Below are 6,817 nucleotides of genomic sequence, written 5' to 3' on the forward strand. Positions count from 1 at the left end.
CAGGATTTAAATGCGTGGTGTGAGCCATGAGGGATCTGAAAGTGGCAACAGAGACTTCACAGAAGCACTGGACGACACCACCAACAAAGCAATTTCCATCTCTTGCTTTTCTAGATGGTGTGATGGCCCTGGGACTGAAGTGTTATATGTAACCTTGGGTGATTTCTCTGATGGGATGACATCAGTGGGGTGGGTGTCCTGCAGCACAGTGCTGTGGGCCTGGGCAGGGCTAGGCTGGGTGTCCCAGCTGCGGCCCTGTCATGCTGGGAGCAGAGCTGGACGACCAGGCTTGGGGCAGCTGATGGAGCATTGTAGTGCTGAGTTGAAGACCCCCTGTGATTTCTGCTTGTGAATCCGGCTTGAGGTAAACAACAGCCCATGGTAAACCTGAGGGACTCAGTGGGCTTAGATGTGGCAGAAGATAAATCCTAACTTGACCAAAGCAGATTATTTCAGAAGGCCTTGGTATGCCTATGTAATTGAGTTCTGATGGTGCCTCTGTGGCACAGGTGCTCACTGATCCTGTTATGTGTCAGGGATTCCAGGGGAGGGGAGTGACAAAATCCCAGACCTGGACCGATGAGCACGAAGAGCAGGAGGCAGACAGCGAAGCTCTCTCAAGCAGAGGAAAGTCACTATTAGTTAGGTGAACCATGGAGTCCCTGTCTGCTGTGCCGTAAAGGCCTGGCTGCTATCAGAACTGCACTTTAGTCTTTGTGTGTGTTCCTTATCTAAATTTCAGCCATCTCATATTTGGGACTTTGGTTGAAGGGATGGGCTGCTCCCTGCAAGATGTCTCACTTGTTTCCAACGGAAATACTTCTTCTTTAGCCCCAAATTAGCCCAAAAGAGTGTTTTTAATATGTGCTTCTGGTAAATCACTGGGGATTAATCCCCAGATACAGACTAGAATCTTGAGAATAGCCCTGTGGAGAAGGACATGGGGGTCCTGGTGGACAAGAAGCTCCATCAGAAGAGGGGTGGCCAGCAGGGACAGGGAGGTGATCGTCCCCCTCTACTCTGCCCTCATGAGGCCCCATGTGCAGCACTGCGTCCAGGTCTGGGGCTCTCAGCACAGGAAGGATGTGGAGCTGTTGGAGAGGGTCCAGAGGAGGGCACTGAGATCACAGAATCACAGAATTGTAGGGGTTGGAAGGGACCTCCAGAGATCATCGAGTCCAACCCCCAGGATGAGCAGAGGGCTGGAGCACCTCTGCTACAAAGACAGGCTGAGGGAGAAGGGCTTGTTCAGCTTGGAGAAGAGAAGGCTGCATGGTGACCTCATTGCAGCCTTCCAGTATTTAAAAGGGGATTGTAGACAGGAGGGGAAGCAACTTTTTACATAGGTAGACAGTGGTAGGCCAAGGGGGAATGGTTTTAAGCTCAAGGAGGGAAGGTTTAGATTGGATACTGGGGAATTTCTTTACACAGAAGGTGGGGTGCTGGAACAGGCTGCCCAGAGAGGCTGGGGGCGCTCCGTCCCTGGAGGTGTTCGAGGAAGGCCAGGCTGGATGGGGCCCTGGGCAGCCTGGTGTAGTGCCAGATCTGGTGGCTGCCTGCCTGTGGCAGGGGGATTGGAACATGGTGATCCCTGGGGTCCTTTCCAACCCATGCCATTCTGTGGTTGATTGTTGGGCTGTTCTTGTCTTTGTTCTTTTAATTTTGCTATGTGGAGATTGCTCTAAGCATTTGCTATTTGTCATGCCACATACATATGTCACTCTGAAAGTAATGTCTCCTATTTATTTCCATGGAAACTACAACAGATCCAAAGAGCACAATAACGATTTTTGATAGAGCAAATTCTCAGCTACAAACCACTATTTTTCAACATAGTCACCACTGTCAGTTATATCCCTCTGCAGCTGCCCTTGGCAGAGCCCCTCTGGGCTGCTCTTCTACCAGGGGGGACCTTTGGGAGGGTGTGAACTGAAGTGGTTTTGCTAACTCCTGGGCTGAGGAGATGATTTTTCTGGCTGTGGGGTTGCGTGCCATCCTTCCACAGTTGTGGAAAGAGCTTCTGGGAGTTGAGCAGAACTCCTTTCCTCTGCTAAGATTGATCTCTCTCAATGTGGAATATTTCTGCAATGAAATGCTCCTACTAGCAAAAGCCTGGAGATGCTGTAAATTATGTTATGACTTGGAGGCCTGCAGTAATGGTTGTAGCAGCTTTGTCTTGATTTCTGGTGTAGTGCAGCAGTTGGCTTTACTGAGCTCTGCGGGTGGAACAGGGGCAGGAGAGAGGGCACCCTGCCCATACTGCAGCTACCTAGCACCCCTCCTTCAGCATGAACAGAGAAATTGATGGAAACAGTGAGACTGTGACATCAGTTCATTACCTGCAAATAGCAGGTACAAATCCTGTACTGGCCTCTCGCTCTGAAACTGTGTGTCCTGTGCTAGTTGTTGGATGAAAGATGGGTAAAAGTGTGGCCAGCCCAGGTGATGCACATGGCAGTCCCTGATGCCCCGCGGTGCTGTGCCTGCAGCCCCCAGCACTGCCCACTGCCCCCAACGCTGCTGTGTGCTGAACTGGCTGTGTGAGGCCTCTGTGCAGTGGGAGCGGCACACAGCTCCAGCAAAATGAGTGCGATGTCCAGAAAACCACTTGGGACCACTTTCACTGGGTGCAGAACTGAATCGTATAAACAGATCAGCTTTTATAATACTTCATTATAGCAGTGCATACTGTTTGAAGTTTATTACATACTCGTGTACTAATTCCAGCTTGCTGGAAAGGTGAGGGCTGTTTTAAAGCAAATGCTACAGATTAAGACTAGTCAGTTTCTTTCCTTGTTGGCAAATGTTTCTAGTTAAATGCACGATGTGGCTGGTGTGGGCCAGTGATGTGTGTGACAAACGCACTCAGTCATTGTCACAAATGTTCTGTGTTAATCCACTGCAGTATTGGTGTTCTCATGTATCAAACCATCTTGCTTAAGCCTGTGCTTTCTCAAAAGCAAACCACAGCACTGTTTGCTATTGCACAGCCCCAAACTTACCAGGAATACATACAAGTTAATGGCACAAGTGTTTTTTCTTTCTTTCTTTCTTTCTTTCTTTTTTTTTTTTTTTTTTTTTTTTTTCCTTTCTCCCTCCCCTCCCTCCCGTAGAGATTAAGATTTAATTTTACAGATGGATTATAACTGCTCTTTTAAGTGCCATTCTTTTAGGGACAACTTAACTGAACAGGCTAAGGAGAGGAAAAACCTTCCATAGCAGAATGGATTCCGTAAAGTACGCTATACGCGTTGATTCGTGAGGAGCTGGAGAATTCCATGCCCTTTGAGACCCACTCCAAGGGAAGGGAAGGCTTTGCTCGTCCTTTATGTGGATCTCAGCCACACGTGCGCAGCAGCACCTATCTCTGCGGGCAGGCACTGAGCCCCGCTGGCAGCAGCGGCGCCGCAGCGGCTCAGCACGGAGCTGCGAGCTGTTGGGGGCGCTGCCTCCACCGCGCCGTGCAGCTCCTGGAGCTCCTGCAGCCCCAGCAGCGGCCGAGCACAGCAGGCTGCTGCCATACTCCTGTCATCCCCCAGCCCAGAGCTACTCATTGGACAGAGACAAGACACCAAACCTCAGAACCAGAGGACAAAAGAGGAAAGAAAAAGGCAGATACAGGACAGGTGCGTGTTTTCTTTGTCACGTTACTTTATGTAACTTCACATAACTGTTGCCATAGGAACATTATGCAGGGTACACTTATGGTTTGGCTTTATGGTGTTCTCCATGTACCAAAATCTTACTTAAAGTATTTAGTAAAACATAACCTCTCTCCTCCCTTAGTGCTTCACAGAGCAGGAAGCTACTGGTGAGCTTTCGACCTGTTGCCTGTTTTTGGAAGCTTCTAACTTCAAACAAGAAAGACTTCTGCATCCTTGTTTAGGCAGCTGAAGTCCCCACTTATCTTCCGTGAGTACAACAACAGCATCTTCTCACTACCACCAAAAGGAAGATCTGATTTCTTGATTATCAAACACACTCGGTAAGCTGTCAATTCACATGACATATTGCAAGTTAAATAATCAAGTAAAAATTCACTTTAACTTTGCTGTATTTATATACTATATAAATTTTACATGCTATATATTTACAGTGGGGCAAGTGCTTTTTATCTTTAAAAAAACAAAGATCATACTTCAGACATCTCTGAACAACACAGCTTGTATAAACCAGACAGATTATTCAGATGAACTGTATTTAATACAGGTTCCCCACTCATCTCCTGATGCAGGACCAGTGAATAATAAGTGCATCACAGTTTGATAGCATTTAATAATAAAAAATAAAATCACAGTATGAATTTGTCTGTAACTAGAAACTTTAGAGACGAAACAAACAACTGAGACGTGAGACAAGTGATGCTGTAAAAACATATGTAATAAAAACATATGGGAGTATATAAACAGTCTGAGAGATACATTCAGCACTGCATATTCTGATCATTTTGTTCCGCCCGCTGAAAACCAGAACATGTTCTTCAATCTTGAGCGTAAATAAGATGTGAAGTAAATTAGTTTCTAATGTCAGATGCCATAGAAAACGGACGAAGATCTTGCAGAGCTCTGTAGTTGTTGGAGAGCTTGTGAAATCTTAAATAAGTCTTCAAATAAAATACACAGACTGTCAGTTGCAGATTTTATAATCCTGTGGTTTTCCTGGTCGCTCTTGAACCAGATGTCGAACTTGGAGTAACAATTACATGAATAACACACAATCAACCTGAGTATGTAATTAAGCAGCATTTGAGATGTTCAATTCCAGGGCATTAGTTTCAGTGAGATATTCACATGGAAATTCACAATGTTCAGCAGTTGTAGAAAGTTTCCACTCTTTTGGATTAAAAGTACATTTTAAAAAAGAAAGTCTCAAGTTTAAAAACTAAGAACAAAGTTCTTTCATGGTAAAATTCTTCACAGAAATCCAAAGCACCACTTATGATTAGGTTTTGTTTCCATGGTAATGTTGCCATTTAGATAAAGTCCAAGTTTTGATGGTTAATGTACTTTCATAATGTTGAGCTGTTGGTATAGATGGCTAAAACGTCTTGCTCTTGACTGATAGTTAATGTCACTGGTGGGAGCATTGGGAGTGCAAAAGTATTAATGGTGAAAAGGTGTTGGTTCTGAATGATACTAAAACTCACTGTGAGGAATGCTGGGATGGCTAACGTGCTGATGGCTAAAAGGTGTTGGTTTGGGCTGATGGCTAAAGTCACTGACGTGAGTGCAGGGATAGCTAAAGTGTTGATGGCTAAAAGGTGTTGGTTTTGGTTGGTGGGTAAAATCACTGATGTGAGTGCAGGGATAGCTAAAGTGCTGATGCCTAAAAGGTGTTGGATTTGACTTATGTTTATAGTCACTGACGGGAGAACTGGCATGGTTAAAGTACTGATGGCTAGAAAGTGTAGGCTTTGAGTGACAGTAAAAGTAACTGATGGGAGTGTTGGGACTGCTAAACCTTTGCAGGCTAAAAGGTGTTGGTTTGGACTGTTGGTTATAGTCACTGATGGGAGGGCTGATATGGCTTAAGTACTGCTGCCTAAAAGGTGTTGGTTTTGATGGTCAGTTAAAGTCACTTAAGGGAGCACTGGGTTATAACTGATAGATAAAATCACTAATGAAAACAGTGGGATGGCTAAAGTACTGATGGCTAGAAGGTGTTAGTTTTGATTGATGTTGAAAGTCAGTGATGGGAGTTTTGGAATGGCTAAAGTATTAATGGCTAAACAGTGTTGCTTTTGATAGATAGTACAAGTCACTGATGGGAGTGTATGGATGTCCAAACTTTACACTGGCTAAAAGGTGCTGCTTTTGATAGGCGGTTAATGTCACAGATGGGAGCAATAGGATGGCTAAAGAACTGCTGATTAAAAGGTGTTAGACTGGATAGATGGTTATTGTCACTGATGAGAGGGCTGGCATGGCTGAGGTACTGATGGCTGAAAGGTGTTAATTTGGACTGATGGTTATAGTCACTGATGAAAGAGTGGGCAAGACTGAAGAACGTAAGGCAAAGAGGTGTTAATTTGGACTGATGGATAGAGTCAATGATCACAGGGCTGCAATGGCTGAAGTAATGATGACTGAAAGGTGTTGGTTGTGACTGATGGTTATAGTCAATGATGGGAGAGCTGGCAGGGCTGAAGAACCGATGGCTAACAGATGTTGGTAGTGACTGATGGTTAAAGTCACTGATGGGAGGGCTGGCGTGGTTGATGTTGTGATGGCTTAAAGGTGTCTGTTGTGACTGATGGTTAAAGTCACTGATAGGAGGGCTGGCGAAGCTGAGGTACAGATGTCTTAAATGTGTCTGTTGTGACTGATGGAAAATGTCACTGACTGGAGGGCTGGCGTGGCTACAGCGTGGCTGGATTTAAGGTGTCAGTTCAGACTGATGGTTAAAGTCACTGATGGGATGGCTGGAATGGCTAAAGAGTGGCTGGCTTATGGTTGTTCATGTGACTGATGGAAATTGTCACTGGTGGGAGGGCTGGCGAGGCTGATGTACTGATGACTTAAAGGTGTTGGTTGTGACTGATGGTTATAGTCACTGATGGGAAGGCTGGCATGTCTGAAGATCTGATGGCTAAAAGGTCTTGGTTGTGACTGATGGTCACTGATGGGAAGGCTGGCATGCTTTAAGACCTGATGGCTAAAAGGTCTTGGTTGTAACTGATGGTTATAGTCCCTGATGGGAAGGCTGGCATGGCTGAAATATTGATGGCTAAAAGGTCTTGGTTGTGAGTGATGGTTATAGTCACTGATGGGAAGGCTGGCATGGCTGAAGATCTGATGGCTACAAGGTCTTGGTTGTG

This window comes from Lagopus leucura, unplaced genomic scaffold (assembly GCF_019238085.1).
Source record: "Lagopus leucura isolate 7727_CA_CO unplaced genomic scaffold, USGS_WTPT01 Super-Scaffold_760, whole genome shotgun sequence".
Taxonomy (NCBI): domain Eukaryota; kingdom Metazoa; phylum Chordata; class Aves; order Galliformes; family Phasianidae; genus Lagopus; species Lagopus leucura.